The sequence below is a fragment of the Dioscorea cayenensis genome, chromosome 7 (genome assembly GCF_009730915.1).
Source record: "Dioscorea cayenensis subsp. rotundata cultivar TDr96_F1 chromosome 7, TDr96_F1_v2_PseudoChromosome.rev07_lg8_w22 25.fasta, whole genome shotgun sequence".
Classification (NCBI taxonomy): Eukaryota; Viridiplantae; Streptophyta; class Magnoliopsida; order Dioscoreales; family Dioscoreaceae; genus Dioscorea; species Dioscorea cayenensis.
Genome location: NC_052477.1, coordinates 21,770,523 through 21,789,459, shown reverse-complemented (window position 1 = coordinate 21,789,459; position 18,937 = coordinate 21,770,523). Strand labels below are relative to the sequence as shown.

General features: G+C 41.2%; 1 non-coding gene across 1 annotated transcript; it reads left to right on the top strand.

The window, feature by feature from the left end:
* The first annotated feature begins 644 nt into the window (after positions 1-644).
* LOC120266289 lies at positions 645-751 on the top strand. The gene has a single exon (XR_005538130.1). It is a non-coding gene; the product is annotated as a small nucleolar RNA R71 (small nucleolar RNA).
* The last annotated feature ends 18,186 nt before the right edge of the window (positions 752-18,937 follow it).

The window sequence follows — 18,937 nt, the reverse complement described above, 5'->3', positions numbered from 1 at the left end:
GTTTCACGGGCCCGTGCAGAATTTCCACATGGGCGTGGATAATTTCCACACGCCGTGTGGATTCTCTGAACTCCTGTTTTCTCGGCCGGCTGTAAACAGTAATGCTACAGTACTTGCTACCGTGTTGCTATAGTGCTCTGCTACAGAATCCGCCCTGAATAGCTTCCCGAATCCATACTTTCATCGGAGTAACGTAAACGGGCACACGTTTACGTTGTGGATCACTTGCATCTTCAATGATAGGCACGTTGGTGAAGCTCTTTTTCTATATGCATAAGTCGGAATGCTCGAGTGTGACTGCCTTTGTGCCCCTCCAAATGGATGTGCCAACTAGAATATGAGGAGGTTGGCACACACTCTAGCATCTCCATCCGACCTATGTCTTCGCATTTGAACCTTAGCAAGATTTCCTACAAAATCAGTGCATTGTGCTCCACATTGGCTTCTTTCCTTCATACTCGGCCTCACAATCCTGCCTGCACGAAAGTAACATAAAAACACCCATATTAGTGTAAAAACCCAAGAAAAGTAATGCTCAACATAAGGAATGAAAGCTTCGCATTCATATCGCACAAGCACTTATCAACTGTCTTGTGCTAGGGTTCAACCCGTTGTTAAAGGTTTGAATAATCATCCACTCGGAGAACTCATGTTGAGGACATTTCCGCAGGAGCTCCTTGAACCTCTCCCATGTCTCAAATAGAGACTCCAATTCCATTTGTATGAAGGAGGATATTTTATTCCTAAGCTTTGCATATTTTCTAGTAGGGAAATATTGGGCAAGAAAAGCTTCAACCATCTCCTCCAATGTAGTAATCGATGCTCAGGTAATGAATATAGCCATTGCTTCACTATCTCCTTCAAAAGAAATGGGAAGGCTCTCAACTTGATGGCATCATCCATAACACCATTGATCTTGAGCATGTCGCACACTTCCAAGAAGTTCTCTATGTGACTGTTTGGATCCTCATCGGCCAAACCATTCAACTGTGCAGACTGCTGTAACATGTGGATGAATGTCGTCTTTAGCTCAAAATTCTGAGCCATAATCAGTGGCCGCACAATACTAGATTGTGTGCCCAAAACTAAGGGTCTGGCATAATCGGAGAGTGTCCTCGGCTCATTCTATTCTGCCATATTATCCGACCCTTCATCTTGTACTTCAGCTGGTTTCAACGGTTCTTATATAGGTTCTTTACCCTTTTCTTCAGAGTGTTCGTTCAAGTTCAGGATCTCCTTTAACCAGTGTCTAAGGGTTTCCTCGGGTCATAACCTGGAGGTGCAACTAAAGAAAGAAAAGCAAATCAGAATGATGATAGAATAAGAAAATGTGAAATAGAATGAATGATGAATAGCTAAAATAGCAAAGTGCAAAGTGTCTCTAAAATGCCTATTCCCCAGCAACGGCTCCAAAAACATGATAACGGCCCTTGCGTGTGACACGCAAGTGCACGGGTTTGTCGAAATAATAAATTCCTAGGTGAGTGGGGTATCATATCCATAGGGAATAGTGATTAGAAATACCAAGATTTCTATTTAACTATGATGAAGATGAATCAATGATAGTGTGAATAAAATTTATGTAAAATGAACTAAAAGAAATAAGAAAGAGAGGTACGATAAAATAAGAGGGAAGGTAGTCGATAGAAAGTACGGTACTCGGACATTGCCATGCTAGACTTATTACTTCAAGCGCAAGACCAACTATTATGTCTCCTAAATAATGCTTAATGAGTCATGGAAATCCTAAAATACACGGACCCAAACCTAAGGTCAACCGTGACTAACTCTACACTATGCCGCAGCAGAGAAATCGCTCAATCTCAACACCTCACATTGTGTACAGGTGCAAAAAGCTCTAGCAATTCCAAGTGACAAATCATATTCCTATGTACGGATCTAACCCTTTCGTACAGGAGAAAGACTTCTAGTCACAATTAAGCCCCAGGTTCTAAAGTCACATCAATTCATCACTCTGCTGCTCTCACAACTAAGCCCCAGCAGAGTTCATCCATAAGCCCTTCACTCTAATGTGACCGCAAAGAACACTTGGAACATGGAGGTAGGATAAATCACACCGGAAGGAAGGGGACACTCCACTACATCTTGACTCATCCTCTCAACCCTCTCCATTCTAGCATTGTCTAACCCTCATGTTGTGCCACTCATCTACAAAGGCTACCAAGATGGATTCTCAACCCTGGTGTCATTCTAAGGGAGAAATAATTCAAAAAACATTCAAGATTGGAACTCAATTAAAAACATCAATTGAAGAAAACATAAGAAAATGTTAATGAAATTGATAAGTGTTTAAATGTACGTATTTTAGTATATGAATTCTATACTTCTAGAATGTGTTTTTATAAGAATTGATGCCCATTTTATGCTTAATCGTGTATTATTTGCTTCGCAGGGCATGGAAAAGCCATGGAGGACACGAAGATATGATTTGGGAGAAAATGAGAAGAAAACCAGGTCTCGGTACTACAGCAAATTCACTGCAGCAGATTATTGTAGCTTTAGTACTGTAGCTGAAGCACTATAGCCAAAGAAGAGAGTAGTTTACTTGAATGCATACTGGCTCATTGAGCCAGTATGGATACTATTATGAGTGCAAGAGTGCACTTTTGCCTACCCCAATCGGCCTCAATGAGGTACTCATTGAGCCAGTATACCACCTCAATGAGGTCCTCATTGAGCTGGTATACTACCCGTATGGAGGCCATTTTGGGGGCTATAAATGCTTATTTCTTGGGCAAATGAGGGGGACTTCTTCTTGGCCTCTTGGGCTGCCGCCACCGCACATTCTTGAGGCCTTCCGGTCATCTTCCGTAGCTGGAGTACTGTAGCTGAAGCACCGCAACAAAATCACTGTAGCTGCCACTGCTACACTTGGAGTGTTTTTGAGTCAGGAATTAATCCAAGGCATACGGCGTCAATGCTGCCCTGGATTGACCCCAGGATGAATGTTTTAGCCAAAAAAGAGAGTAGTTTGCTTGAAGACATACTGGCTCAATGAGGTGCTCATTGAGCCAGTATGGATACTATTATAAGTGCAAGAGTGCACTTTCGCCTACCCCAATCGGCCTCAATGAGGTCCTCATTGAGCTAGTAGACCACCTCAATGAGGTCGTCATTGAGCCGGTATACCACCCGTATGGAGGCCATTTTGGGGGCTATAAATGCTCATTTTTTGGGCAAATGAGGGGACTTCTTCTTTGCCTCTTGGGCCACTGCCACAACACATTCTTAAGACCTTCCAGCCATCTTCCGGCGATGTTCCTTGTAGGAAACGGGCACACATCATCACCAAGAGGGAGAGGAGCATAGGAGAAGGAATTGGAGTGAAGATCTAAACCACCATTGCATCACCATTCAAAGCTTCATCCATTGAAGGAGATCATGACCTAGAGGGGTTTTTCATTATTTCTTTTATGTTTTTGTCTTCCTTGTATATTGTATAAGTGTCCCTTATCATGAGGGATTAACTTATTGTTGTGTTTGGATTTGGATGAACCCTAGGGTTAATCTTATGTATGGACTTGGGATGTTGTTATTCATTTAATTTGGTGGTTGTTTGAGATTCAATCTTTCATGCTTTGATGTTTAGATTTACATGTATGGAGAAATCCATAATTCTATTATGAGTTGTATGCGTAGATGTGACCTACTCACATGTACGAGATCTATGAGAGATTGAAAGGGGATACTTTTGCCTATACGCCGAGAGATCAGGTGTTGGTAGCCCTCCATTGCTAGGTTTAAGCCGAAGGATAGTAGGTTTACTCCTATTAGAGAACTCCTAGAACTTAATGCGATCATAGGTGTGTTGATCTAGAAAAGATTCCAATTGACATTCGTATGGTATCAGGTGTTAGTCACTGAGAGATTGGGGCTAATCTACTCACGAGGTCTATAGGTCTCAATCATCATCAATGCATCTTTAACTCATCCTAGTTCGGGACTTAATGACAACCCTAGGTGGATTTCTTCTCCAAACACTCCCTTCTCATGCTTGATACTCCCTTGTTTGTTTACATCCATGTGCTAGTTACCCGACCATAAATTAGTCAGTTTATTTTATTTTATTTCATTTATTTTTCATACTAAGAATTGAAGGCTAGATAATAGATGAAGAGTGAGTAATAATACTTCCTTGACCCCATGGAATACTACGACCACTGTGTCACTCACAGGGTATAACTTAGCGATCCCGTACACTTGCGGGCAAGCAATCAGAAATAATAACATCCTAGAGTTTACAATTCCAAGTACCCATTAGAGGGTTTACCTCTCCATGGAGCAAGATACAACCAATAATGAAATCGAAAGTAAAAACACGTAATCCATGAGAAAATCCCCTCGGTATTCATGTCGATGACCTTGTGGAGGAGCCTCGTCCTCTCCAAATTGCCCCTTGTCAAGCCTAGGGCACATCTCGCTTGATCGGTGCAATAGAAAGCTCTCCCAATAACTATCTTCCAAGAGAAATGAAGTGTCAAAGCCACAGAACCACTCCAAAAGTCTTGCCAAAGCCCCTCTAAACCCTAGCTACAAGCCTCTCAAAAGATGGAGAAAAGATGGAAAGAAGGATCCTGAAATTGGGCTAAATCGCGGATTCAAATAGGGTTAGAATCAGGAATCCACATGGGCATGTGGAATTTGCACACGCCCATGTAAATCTATAGGAATCTGAATTTCAGCGTTCTATGAACAGTAACTGCTATAGTAAACTACTACAATGATTTGCTACAGTGCTTCACCAAAAACACTCCTGATTTTACACTTTTCACCGAGGCAACACAAACGAGGACATGTCTATGACTTAGATCACGTTGCTTCTTCAAGTAAAAGCACATTTGATGGGAATCTTGCTAACTTTGCACAAGGCAGAACATATGAGTGTGACTGCCTTTGTGCCTCTCCAATTTACATAATCCATTGATCACAATGGAGGTTGGCACACACTCATATGTCTTTAAGCACAACTTGCTTCTTCTAGTGTGTTTACTTCATGATTCCACCAATGTAATACATTCGCAATCTACTTTGGCTCCTTTCTTCTCTATTTGGCTCCACAACCCTATATGCATAAAAGAACACAAAAACATATGCATTAGCGATAAAATCTAATAAAAGTAATGCTCATCATAAGAAAAGAATACTTCATATTCTTAGTACACAAACACTTATCAAATACTCTTGTATGATGTTCTTGATGAAAATAGTTTCATTAAAAATGTTTTAATTAAAGTATTCATTCTTGGAGTGAGAATTGCAATTGTGAACACTTGTGATCTCTTGATGACAATTATGCTATCATGTTGATGTATATACTGAGCTGACACGCGTCCGAATATGCGTGTGTGTACCACAAGTGCACGGGTGTCGAAGTAATAAATACCCGGTGAGTCGGGTAGTCGAATCCACAGGGAACAGGGCTACTAGTACTAACTTTTTCTCTGCTATCTAGCCTAATGATAATGGGATAGTGTGGTGATCTAATGTGCGAAGAGATGAACACTGGAGACGAATATGCAAGGGTAAAATGGAAGGAGAATCTCAATCAGTAAAAGTGGGATATTCGGGCAATACTCCCCCTAGGATTCAGGTATTAGGTACCGGATAAGCAAAGTGTTTCTATGATGAGTAAGTTAAGTCGTGGAAATCCAAACATAATCGGGTCTATCTCTAGATCACCGATACTAGTCCCCTACGAGGTCCCGGTGGAGAAATCGCTCAATCTCAACACCTCACACCACATATGACCACAAAGCACTCTAGGGATTCCAAACTGTGTATCCAATTCCTAAAGATTGATCCAACCCTAATTCCCGGCGAAGGATCCTAACCACCTACAAGGTCCCGGCGGAGAAATCTCTCAATCTCACGCCTCACACCAAATATGGTTGCATAGAGCTTAAGGAACGGAGATAGAATACACTCAATCGGAAGGGAGAGGGGACATTCCACTATCTCATGACTCACCCTCTCAACCCTCTTTAACCTTGAAGTTCTAACTCTAATGGAGACCTTTCTCACATCAAAGTAACAAATCATGCAAATCCAATCAACCATAAGGATTAGTTAAACAAGCAAGCAATGAGAATACAAGATTAAAACTTAAACAAACTCGGATTAAATAGAAACACTAAGCAAATCCACAAAAGATGAGAATCCTAGGGTTCACAAGCCCAAATACCCTCTAGGGTTTTAGCCCTCCATGGAGCAACATACAAAACACACCATCAATGAATGAAAGTACATTAAAACCATAGAAATAAACCCCCTTATATATAAACTGATAGCCTTGATGGAGAGCTTCGACGTCTTGAAGGACCCACTCCGAAGCTAGGTTCACCGGTGGCTTCCTTTATGCTATGAAGGAGGAGGAATCGATCAAAGTTGGTGACGAAGCGCCTCCAAAGCCGCAAAGACCTCCTCTCCAAACCCTAGCCGTCTCACCGCTCAAGAGCCACACAAAAGATGAGAAAGAATAGGGCGAAACGGCTATTTATAGGCCTTAGATCGCGTCTGTCACGTGCCCCCACGCGCCCATGTGGATTTTCCACACGCTCGCATGGGCTGCAGGAATTTCCACGCGGCCGCGCGAACAGTAATTTTGCTACAGTGAAGTTGCTGCAGTACTTTTCACAAACCGCGATCCGAACACTCTTCTCTTAAGGCCACATGTCCGGGCACACGTCCATGTGGTAGGCTATAAAACTTTTCTTCATCGACGTATCTTTGAGAGGTCTTGCAATCTTCACAAAGAGAAGGAACATGAAGATGTGACTGCCTTTGTGCCCTTCCAACTAGTGAATTGACTTGAATCTTCTTGGAAGTTGGCACACATCTCCATGTTTATGAACTCCTCTCATGTCTTGGTCCTTGAATGAACAAGAACTCCCAACATTGTGTCTTTATAGCCTATCTTTGCTTCCTTTTTACTCTTCAAGGCATTCACAACCTATATGCATAAAAGAACACCAAATACGAAATATGAGACATAAACCATGGTAAAAATGATGCTCAATGCATGTAAAACATATATAAAAATATGTCTACTCAAGAACTTATCAAACTCCCACACACTTAAGTCTTTGCTTGTCCTCAAGCAAAATTAAACATTAAACTCATGGAAAGAAAAGAGAAGTGCTTGGCCTTAGGTTCACCAAGAGGGTACAAGAATAAAATTCTAAAATTATGGAGAAAATCAAACACTAGACAAAAACAATCAATGCTCTAGCAAACAATCCAATCAAAAAAATGAATGTGATAAAAATCCGAATGCGTGTGTGTGTGAAAAAAACTCAACTCATGTCAACCCTATGTCCACTACTAAGTTACGATTAAAAACGGGACTTATTTATGAACAAAAAAAGAATAGGTAGTAGCTTTACACAATCCTCTAAGGTAGCCCTTTCCCAAGATGCCTCCCGGGTGGCTTTCACACTTTCGAGGTGGTAGCTCTTTCTACCAAGGGTGGTAGCTTTCACACATCCCATGAGATAGCTCTTTCTCTCATTAGGGCATAACAAGTATTCGACTTATGAGAGTAGCTACATACATCATGAGTGGTAGCTCTTTCCACCCCCTATGTACAACCAACAAACAATTTCCAAATATATATATTTTTTTTTTTCATAAAACTAGCACACTAAAGTCCCAAACAAAATGAACTAGAGTCTTCATAGGTCTAATGAGTGAGAAAAAGTGCACAAAGAGCAAACATACAAAAAAATATTCAAGAAAAATTGGATGAAAAACTAGAGCATGATAAAAATCCAATGTTTACAACCTCCAAAAACTAAGAATTAAACTCTTAACCCTAAGGTGAACCTTCATTGGCAACAAAAGAGCATGCTCATGAAAAACACAAGTATAAGTCATGTATAAGGTGAACCCTCCCCCACACTTAAGATGTACATTGTCCTCAATGTACACATGTAAGCACAATAAAAATAGCATCAATAGAAGCATAATGTGTGCGGGAATGCAATTAAAATAATACTCCCCTGAATTCCTCATTAAATGTTTGGTGAAGTCCAACTCAAGGGCGTGTTGTATAGGTTGTGAAGCTCACACAACCATGGGACAACGCACATGATCGTGTCTATGACTAAAACACCATCAACATCACTCTCAAGGCCATCCGCATGCGTATATAAGGGGTTCGAGTGAAGCTCAACAAAAAGAAAAAGACATACGAGTTCTTATTAGTAAAACAAATGAAGTACAAACTCGCACAAAGATAACTACAGTCTAAACGATAAAATAAAGAAAACTAAAAATGAGAACAAAAGTAAAGAAATCTAAAGAGTCATGAGTGGGATGCTTGAAGCATTGACATCATCTTCTGGTGTTGTCGATGTGTCAAAAGAATGTCCTCATCCAAGGGTGACCATAGAAGATCAAAGCATTTCGGAGCAAGTTTTTCGGTCCTTGGTGTCCTACCTGCAAGAAAATTGCCAAAGAAATGGAAATTTTCATGAAATGGCAAACTGCAGGAATCCACATGGGCGCGTGGAAAATCCACGCACCCTTGTGGCCAATTTTTGGCCTGAAAGCAGCCCACGCGGGCGCGTGAAAAATCCATGCGCCCGCGTGGATCCACGCGGTCACGTGGATTTTCCACGCGCCCACGTGGGTTTCTCGGGCATTTTTCAGCCCACGCGGTCGCTGAGCATCCACACGATCAGCGTGAGAGCTAGGGTTATGGCCAAAAAATGCCATACCGACCCACAACGGCGCTCCAAAACTCTTATAAAAAGTATTCTCAAGCATATTAAGGTGATTTCCATGAAGAACAATGCATAAGAACCAAGATATCCACATAAAGTTTGAAAAATGGAGGCATTGAGAAGGTTAGAAAAATGAGAGCGCACCGGTGTGAATTGAAGAATAAAGTATGATTAAATGGCCGGAAAAACCCTTCTAAACTTTTTTTAATGACCAAGGAAAAAAATGTTTGGGAGTGTGGGTGTGTGAGAAAGATGAAGGGATGTGTGAATGGAAATTGTGAATAGTGGTCCTCTTCATCAATTAACCCCACATGGGGGTGTGACAACTCCACATGGGGGGCATGGAGTGCTCAGTACATGAGCGCGTGGAAATTCCACGCGCCCGTGTGGGCTGCAGAATTTCTGCAGAAACACATCAATAGAGATATTTACATGAAATTAAGTCCAATTTCCCAACTAAAAACATGAATATCATCTTAAACCATGCCACACACATACATTTAAACTAAACAACCAAAAATCTTCATGAAGAACTCAGCACCAATAAAAATTTAACAAAGCGCACACTCATGATTTTATTACTGCAGAAATAAAAATCTAAGCTAGAAAACAATTAAAAACTTGAGTTGCCTCCCAAGAAGCGCTTGTTTTACGTCACTAAGCTTGACGTACCTCTTCTTTACCCTATGAAGGCTTGAAAAGAGTGTGTTCCTCCCGACTAGACATTGCATAGCTACTTCCTTTAAACCAAGAGTCAACTTGCCGGGATGAAGTATTTGTTGGAGTGTCCAACCATCTTACTTTTGGCCTCCAAGGAAACAATTTGGGTTGGGAATTGTCCAAGATTAGCATAGGTGGGTCATTAGATGGTTTCAATCTCCTACCCACATCTTCTTCCCTTCCCAAAGTCTCTTTCTTGCATTGTAAGAGTTGATCAATCCCAAAGAGAAATGCTTGTTCCATTAACTTGGGGTTTGCTTCTTCTTGTGTATTTTTCAACTTGAGAGGAACATGAGACTAGCAAATCCCTTGAAAAATTTCCTCGCTCACAAGCATAATCTTCATTCACACAATCCAAAAATCTCAAAATGATATTCAACTTCTTGCTTTTCATTTCCTGCCCCAATGTACTCAATTTGCCCAACTTCTTCAATTGTGCTCATGACCTTATCATATCCCGGAGACACTTGCCTTGCTTGTTCAAATTCTTCTTTTTCCTTAGCAAGCATGTCCAAGATCTCTCCTAACTGATGCTCAATGTTTTTGATGGAGACATCGTGACAACTTAATGTGGCCTCAATATTTTGGAAACGGGCATCGGTTGCTTCAATAAATCTCAGTAACACTCTTTCCAACCGAAGTACATCTTCTTCAACTTTCTCATTCCATTGAAGTTCTTGTTGAGGTGCTTCCCATTGTTGTCCATCAATATCCCACAAGAGGTTTGGATAGCTCCTTTGATTTGGATGATAGTTGATGCGATATGGATTGTGTTGTTGATGAACATTGATAAATTGATCAATTTTTTTCTAGTGAGAGCATCAACCTCGAAAAATATAAATCTACAACTCGGATTAATCATCATTCAAGTTCCATGCAAGAAAAAAAGTAAATAAGACAAAATAAAAACAAAAATAGAACAGATGGAAGAAGATAGAGTGAAATAGATAAAAAAATAAAAATAAAAAAATCGATGAGAATGATGGAAGAAAAAAAGAAAGTATGGAATAGACAAAAATAAAAGAAAAAGATAAGTGGCTAGAGCAACAAAGTCCTAGCGTTCCTAATATCCTATTCCCCGGCAACGGCGCCAAAAACTTGACACGCGTCCGAATATGCGTGTGTGTACCGCAAGTGCACGGGTGTCGAAGTAATAAATACCCGGTGAGTCGGGTAGTCGAATCCACAGGGAACAGGGCTACTAGTACTAACTTCTTCTCTACTATCTAGCCTAATGATAATGGGATAGTGTGGTGATCTAATGTGCGAATAGATGAACACCGGAGATGAATATGCAAGGGTAAAATGGAAGGAGAATCTCAATCAAGAAAAGTGGGGTATTCAGGGCAATGCTCCCCTAGGATTCGTGTATTAGGTACCGGATAAGCAAAGTGCTTCTATGATGAGTAAGTTAAGTCGTGGAAATCCAAACATAATCGGGTCTATCTCTAGATCACCGATACTAGTCCCCCTACGAGGTCCGTGGAGAAATCGCTCAATCTCAACACCTCACACCACATATGACCACAAAGCACTCTAGGGATTCCAAACTGTGTATCCAATTCCTAAAGATTGATCCAACCCTAATTCCCGGCGAAGGATCCTGACCCCCTACAAGGTCGCGGTGGTGAAATCTCTCAATCTCACGCCTCACACCAAATATGGTTGCATAGAGCTTAAGGAACGGAGATAGAATACACTCAATCGGAAGGGAGAGGTGACATTCCACTATCTCATGACTCACCCTCTCAACCCTCTTTAACGTTGAAGTTCTAACTCTAATGGAGACCTCTCTCACATCAAAGTAACAAATCATGCAAATCCAATTAACCACAAGGATTAATTAAACAAGCAAGCAATGAGAACACAAGATTAAAACTTAATCAAACTCGGATTAAATAGAAACACTAAGAAAATCCACAAAAGATGAGAATCCTAGGGTTCACAAGCCCAAATACCCTCTAGGGTTTTAGCCCTCCATGGAGCAACATACAAAACACACCATCAATGAATAAAAGTACATTAAAACCATAGAAATAAACCCCCTTATATATAAACTGATGGCCTTAATGGAGAGCTTCAACGTCTTGAAGGACCCACTCCAAAGCTAGGTTCACCGGTGGCTTCCTTTATGCTATGACGGAGGAGGAATCGATCAAAGTTGGTGATGAAGCGCCTCCAAAGCCGCAAAGACCTCCTCTCCAAACCCTAGCCGTCTCACCCCTCAAGAGCCGCACAAAAGATGAGAAAGAATAGCGCGAAACGGCTATTTATAGGCCTTAAATCACGTCTGTCACGTGCCCCCACGGGCCCATGTGGATTTTCCACGCGCCCGCGTGGGCTGCAAGAATTTCCACGCGGGTGCGCGGAATTTCCACGCGGCCGCGCGAACAGTAATTTTGCTACAGTGAAGTTGCTACAGTGCTTTTCACAAACCGCGATCCGAACACTCTTCTCTTAAGGCCACATGTCCGGGCACACGTCTATGTGGTAGGCTATAAAACTTTTCTTCATCGACGTATCTTTGAGAGGTCTTGCAATCCTCACAAAGAGAAGGAACATGAAGATGTGACTGCCTTTGTGCCCTTCCAACTAGTGAATTGACTTGAATCTTCTTGGAAGTTGGCACACATCTCCATGTTTATGAACTCCTCTCATGTCTTGGTCCTTGAATTGAACAAGAACTCCCAACATTGTGTCTTTATAGCCTATCTTTGCTTCCTTTTTACTCTTCAAGGCATTCACAACCTATATGCATAAAAGAACACCAAATACGAAATATGAGACATAAACCATGGTAAAAACGATGCTCAATGCATGTAAAACATATATAAAAATATGTCTACTCAAGCACTTATCATGAGCCTACAGCCTGGATTATTATTTAAATGTTTTAATGGTGACATGGGAGCCGAGCTCCAGCATTTACTATAGTAAGAAGTGGATGGTTTCCACAGGCCAACCTAGTAGAGGTGGCATGGAAAACCGTCAAACTGGTTATGCTATATTAGGTGGGAGTGTAGAGCCCTGACTTGGATATTGTTGGGTCGTTCGGAGTCATGACACGAACTCCCCAATGGCCAATACAAAAATACGTGCATCTTGGTAGCTCCTAACCTAACCGAGGCCACGGTTAGCGAGGGAGGGGTTTCGAGGCTATTGTGATATTATTGATTCATTTAATTGTTGATTTATTTATTTTTAAATATTTTGAACTATGAGTTACTAAATGAATGTATGAATTTGGATTTCATACTTGTGTGGATTTTGTGATGATTTAAAGTTTTTTATCAATTATTTCATTGATGAAAACTTAATTTCTGATGTTATACTTGCTATTTAAAGTATATTAAATATTTTGACGATCGAAACTGACAATGCCCCTTGCGTGTGACCCGCAAGCGTACGGGTTTGTCAAAGTAATAAATCCCAAGTGAGTGGGGTATCGTATCCACAGGGAGTAGAGAATAAAAATACTAAAATTGCTACTTAACCAAGCGAAGATGAATAATGATTGTATTGATAAAGTGTAATGTAAGCAGAAACAAAAGAAATAAGAACGAGAGGCCCAAGTAAGTGAGAGGAAAGGCAATCGATAGAAGTGGGGTACTCGGACAATGCTCCCCCTAGGACTAATGTTTCAAGTGCAAGACCTACTATTATACTTTCCAACTAATGCATAATGAGTCGTGGAAATCCTAAAGTATATGGCCCCAAACCTAAGGTCAACCGTGACTAACTCTACATTATGTCCCGGCGGAGAAATTGCTCAGTCTCAACGCATCACACTATGCAAAGTTGCATGGAGTTTTAGGGATTCCAACTAATAAACCTTATTCCTATGTGTAGATCTAACCTTTGGCCCAAGCAAATGACCCCTAGTCACAATTAAGCCACAGATACTAAAGTCACTTCAACGCTTCACTCTGTTGCTCACGCAACTAAGCCCTAGCGGAGTTTATCCTTAAGTTCTTCACTCTATTCTAACCGCAAAGAATTCTAGGAATTAGAGGTAGGATAAATCACACCGGAGGGCAAAGGGGATGCTTCGCTACCTCTCGACTCACCCTCTGAATCCTCTCCAATCTAGCTTTGTCTAACCCTCGTGGCGTGTCACTCATCCACAAAGGTTACCAAGATGAATTATCAACCCTAGTGTCACTCTAAGGGAGAAATCTTTCAACAAGCATTCAAGATTGAAACTCAATTAAAAACATCAACTAAGGAAGGCATAATAAAAGGTCAAAGAAACATTAACATCCTAGGGTTTACAAAATCCAAGTACCCACTAGGTGGTTTAGCTCTCCATCGAGCACGATACAATTAATAATAAAATAGAAAGTAAAAACAAATAATTCATAGGAAAACCCCTTCGGTATTCGTGTTGATGGTCTTATGGAGTAGCCTCTTCTTCTTCAAAGATCCCATTGTCTGACCTAGGACACACCTCGCCGGATCGGTGCCGATGAAAGCTCCCACAACAAACTTCTTCCAAGAGAAGCACGGTGTTCAATCCATAGGACCACTCAAAATACTTGCCAAAACCCTCTCAAAACCCTAGCCGATGGTCACTGAAAAGATGGAGAGAAGTTGGAGAGAAGGGTGAAAAGATTCACCTAAAATTGGGCTAAATCACGGCTTAAATAGGGCTGGAATCGGGCATCCACACGCCCCTATAGATTTTTCACATGAGCCTGTGGAATTTCCACACGGGTATGGGAAATTTCCACATGCCCGAAAGTGGATTTTCTGGAAACCTGATTTTCGGTCGGGATGTGAACAGCCACCATGCTGTATTGCTACGATCAATCTGCTATAGTACTCCGCCAAAACACTCCCAATTCCACACTTTCATCAAGGCAACATAAACTGGCACACGTTTATGCCATAGATTGCAACTCTTCTTCGATCAAAGTCCTCATTGGTGAATATCTTGCTATCATTGCACAAGTCAGGATACGCAAATGTTACTGCCTTCGTGCCCCTCCAACTCATTGTAATGATTTGACTACATGGAGGATCAGACACATTCATGTACTTAGAGCCCAACTTGTGTCTTCGCGTTTGTTCGTTCCAAGATTCCAACAAATAGTGTGTTCACGATCAACTATTGGCTTCTTTTCTTAATACTCAGCTTCACAACGCTAAATGCGTAAAAGAACAAAAATACACATGTGACAAGGTCCCCTTGCTTATATCCCACAAGTGCACGGATTTATCGAAGTAATAATCCCGGGTGAGCGGGGTCGAATCCACAGGGAGTAGGGAGTAAAGACACTTAATTCGATTCTTAGCTATGTGGAGTATCAACAATGATAAGTGTGATAATGATTCAATTCTCAGGAATTTAAACCAACAAGTAAGAGAGAAAAAGTAAGGAGGAGGCAAGGCAATCGATAAAGATGGGGTACTCGGATAATGCTTCACCTAGGATAATCATTTCAAGTGCAAGAACCCTCTATTATACTTCCTAATTGATGCAATGGTGAGTCGTGGAAATCCTTACATACATAGTCCCAAATCTAAGGTCAACAATGCCTAACTATATACATGTCCCGGAGGAGAAATTGAACAATCTCAATACCTCGCACTCGCATAGAGTTGCAATGAGCTCTAGGGATTCCAAGTGATAAATCTCTTCCTAGATTTAGACCTAACCCTTTGGTCCAGGCGGAAGGTCCCTAGCCACAATTAAGCCCTAGATACTAAGATCACCTCAACCCTTCACTCCATTGCACTCGCAACTAGGCCCCAGTGAGGTTCATCCCTTAGACCATTCACTCTATTATGGGACGCAAAGAACTCGAGGAACGGAGGTAGAATCTATCACGTCGGAGGGAAAGGGGACGCTCCCTGCACCTCTCGACTCACCCTCTCAACCCTCTCCAACCTAGCTTTGTCTAACGCGCGTGGTGTGTCACTCACTCACAAGGTTACCAACAAGAACTCTTAACCCTAGTGTCACTCTAGGGGAAATGTTCATACAATCAAGCATTCAAGGTTGGAACTCACAATAAACATCAATTTATTGGAAGCATAATAAAGAAGTTCAATGAAACGAATACATCTAGGATTCACAATCACCCAAATACCCACTAGGGCTTTAGCTCTCCATGGAGCTAAATACAATCAAAGAAATAGAATGTAAAAGCAATGAATCCATAAAAAAACCCCTTCAATGGTCGTGTTGATGGTCTTGTAGAGAGTCCTCTACTCGTCGTCCAAGGATTCTCTCGTCCGGTATAGGATACGCCTCAACGGTAGCTTCCCTACCAACCTTCTTCCTAAGGAATGACGATGTCGGAGCCGTAGAACCTCTCCAAAACCTTGGCCAATACCCCTCAAAACCCTAGCCGCAGCCCTCTCTCAAGTTGGGGCAAAGATGGAGAAAAGAATGCCAAAACAGGGGCTGAATCGGCTTTAAATAGGGCTGGAATCGGGTGACTACACGGGCGTGGACGGTACATGCGCCCGTGTGGAATTTCCACACGCCTGTGTGGATTCTCTGTTTCTGCGATTTTCGGCCGGCTATGAACAGTAACTGCATAAAAATTGGTGCATTATGATCCACATTGGCCTATTTCCTTCATACTCGGCCTCACAACCCTACCTGCATAAAAATAACATAAAAACACACATATTAGTCTAAAAACCCGAGGAAAGTAATGCTCAACATAAGGAAATAATGCTTCGCATTCATATCGCACAAGCACTTATCAACATGTATTAGCATTTAAACCTGACAAAAGTAATGCTCATTGTAAGGAAAAACACTTCGCATTCTTAACACACAAACACTTATCAAACTCCCCCACACTTAAGCTTTTTCTTGTCCTCAAGCAAAAATACAACATTGAAGCGTAGAAGAAGGAAAAAAATTGAAAGTGCTTGGCCTTAGGTTCACCAAAGCAATCAAGTAGAGCATTCTACAAGAAAGGGAACTTTCAACACTAAATACGAAAAACAATGCTCTAGCTAAAACTTGAATCTAAAAGGACAACAAACCCGACATCATGTATGTGTGTGTAAACCCACTCAAAACAACCCAAAATATACTCTCGAAGTTCTAAGTACAAGGGACTTATTTATCTACAAAAAGTAACAAAATTTCAAAGATGGTAGTAGCTTCACACATCCTCTAAGGTAGCCCTTTCCAAAGCGGCCGCTAAGGTGGCTTTCACACTTTCGAGGTGGTAGCTCTTTCTACTAGAGTGGTAGCTTTCACTCATCCCATGGGATAGCTCTTTCTCTCATTGGGGCATAACTAGTATCCGACTTATGAGAGTATCTTCATACTTTATAGGTGGTAGCTTTTTCCACCCTCAATGCACAACTAAACAATCTATTTTTTTCTTTCTTTTTCATTTTACATTCTTTTTAATAGCAAAATTGAACAAGAAACAAAACTAATTAGTCCCTTAAACATTGAACTTGAGTTTCCAAAAAAGATTCATAAGTGAGTGGTGCACAAATATTAATCAGGTAAAAATTCCTAGAAATTCAAGTAAAAACTAGAGCATGAGAACATTAAATTTTAAAATTTCTCCTAAACTCAAGAATACAAACATTGCATCTAAGGTGAACCACCATTGACTACGTGAGCGTGTATGTCAATTAAAACTTGTGTAAAAGGCATGTGCAAAGTGAACTCCCCCCCACCCCGCCACACTTAACATGTAAATTGCCCTCAATGTACACATGCAAGCACAATAGAAAGTATAGCAATCAAGCAATTATGTGGGAGTGAGCAATTGAAACAATACTCCCCTGACTCCTAATGTTGCATTTGATGAAGCTAAATCATTGGGAGTAAAGTTCCAACAACTTGTAAAACACACAGGGCCCACATTGGCCGTGTCCATGACTAGTTCTCAATTCCCATACTAACAAGACTATATGCACGCATACACAATTGGGTTTAGTGAAGCTTGATAAATAAAAATAACTCAAGTATATAAAAGATAGAGCAATAAAATACAACTTGAGACAAAAATAAAAGATAAACTCAGAAGGAAAATCTTTTCTGAGTGTATAAGTCCAAAATAAAATGCAGAAAGAAAGAAATAGAAGGTGCATCAAGTGTTAGAGTCGTCGGTGGTCGGCTTTGCCACTGCTGTCGGTGCCAAATCGAATGGTGTCGGTGGATCTGGTGACGGTGATGCTGGCTGGAACAGAGGGGTCCTCGGTCTCATGATGAAACGTGAAAATGCATCTCGCTCTAATAACTGTTCAACCTGTGTAGCTTTGACCTCGGTGATCTCAGTCAGAAGCACATCCACAGCACTCTCGAGCCTCTCAAAATGATCGTGGACTCGAGCAGGAGTAATAATGTGTACCAAATGCCAGGGTATCTCCTGTGCTGTGAAGGGTGCCCTGGTCTCCCTTAGTGCAAACTAAGACTTAGGGGCCTGCCGTGAACCCTCTGTTGCGTCTCCATCACTCTTGGTGGTCTCTGGGCTAGGCGTAGCCAAAATGTATGCTCTAGGCCCATATCTGCGCATTAACCCCATCATCCTTATCATATTAAGTCCAAGAGGGGAGGGGATTACCGTCTTTTCAGCACCTCGGATAGCGTCCACTAGGCCAATCCCCAAGACTAGTCTAGTGATGTTAGGGCCAGTGAATAATACTCCCACTCTCACATACTGGCCCTGGTGCCTCAGGAAGTCCGCTACTACGTGCCCAAAGTGAATCAGCACATCCTGGACCATGGAATATAAATAAGTTTGCTGGCACACGCCTGGGCAAACTACAAAAATTATCCACATGACTGGGTGGAATTTTTACCAGGTCGCATGAACAATATTTTGCTATATTGCACCTCATGAACAAGGCTCCAAAATTCTTCTCTTAATGTCGCGTGGTAGGTTATGAGGCGTCTTGTCGTCTAATCATCATTAGGAAGGCTCTTAAAGTCTTCACACAAGTCAGGACATGGGAGTGTGACTATCTTTCTGTCCTTCCAACTCACAATCTAGCTTGAATTTTCTTGGAAGTTGGCACACACCCTCATGTGTATGAGCTCCACTTGTGTCCTGACCCTTATGTTGCACAAAAGACTCCCAAAATGTGCCTTCATAACCTATCTTTGCTTCATTTTCTTCTCTCAAGGCCTTTACAACCCTATATACACAAAGGAAAATCAAAAACAATATATGAGATATAAAACATGATAAAAATAATGCTCAATGCATGTAAAATGAAATATGCTCACTTAAGCACTTATCACTCTCCTTGTCACACCCACCCCTTCTACCGAGGTAAATGTGGCACCCATCAGTTAAAAATTCATTTTAACTGGAAACCTGACACCCTTTAGAAACCAAATTAGACTTACAGATTACAATTTACAACTTTACACCAACTACAAGAATTAAATACATAAATGCAACAAATATAATAACTCAAATTTGTGGGTACAACTGCTACAAGATCACGACAATAACAAATAGAAAGAAAGGTATGTGATCTAT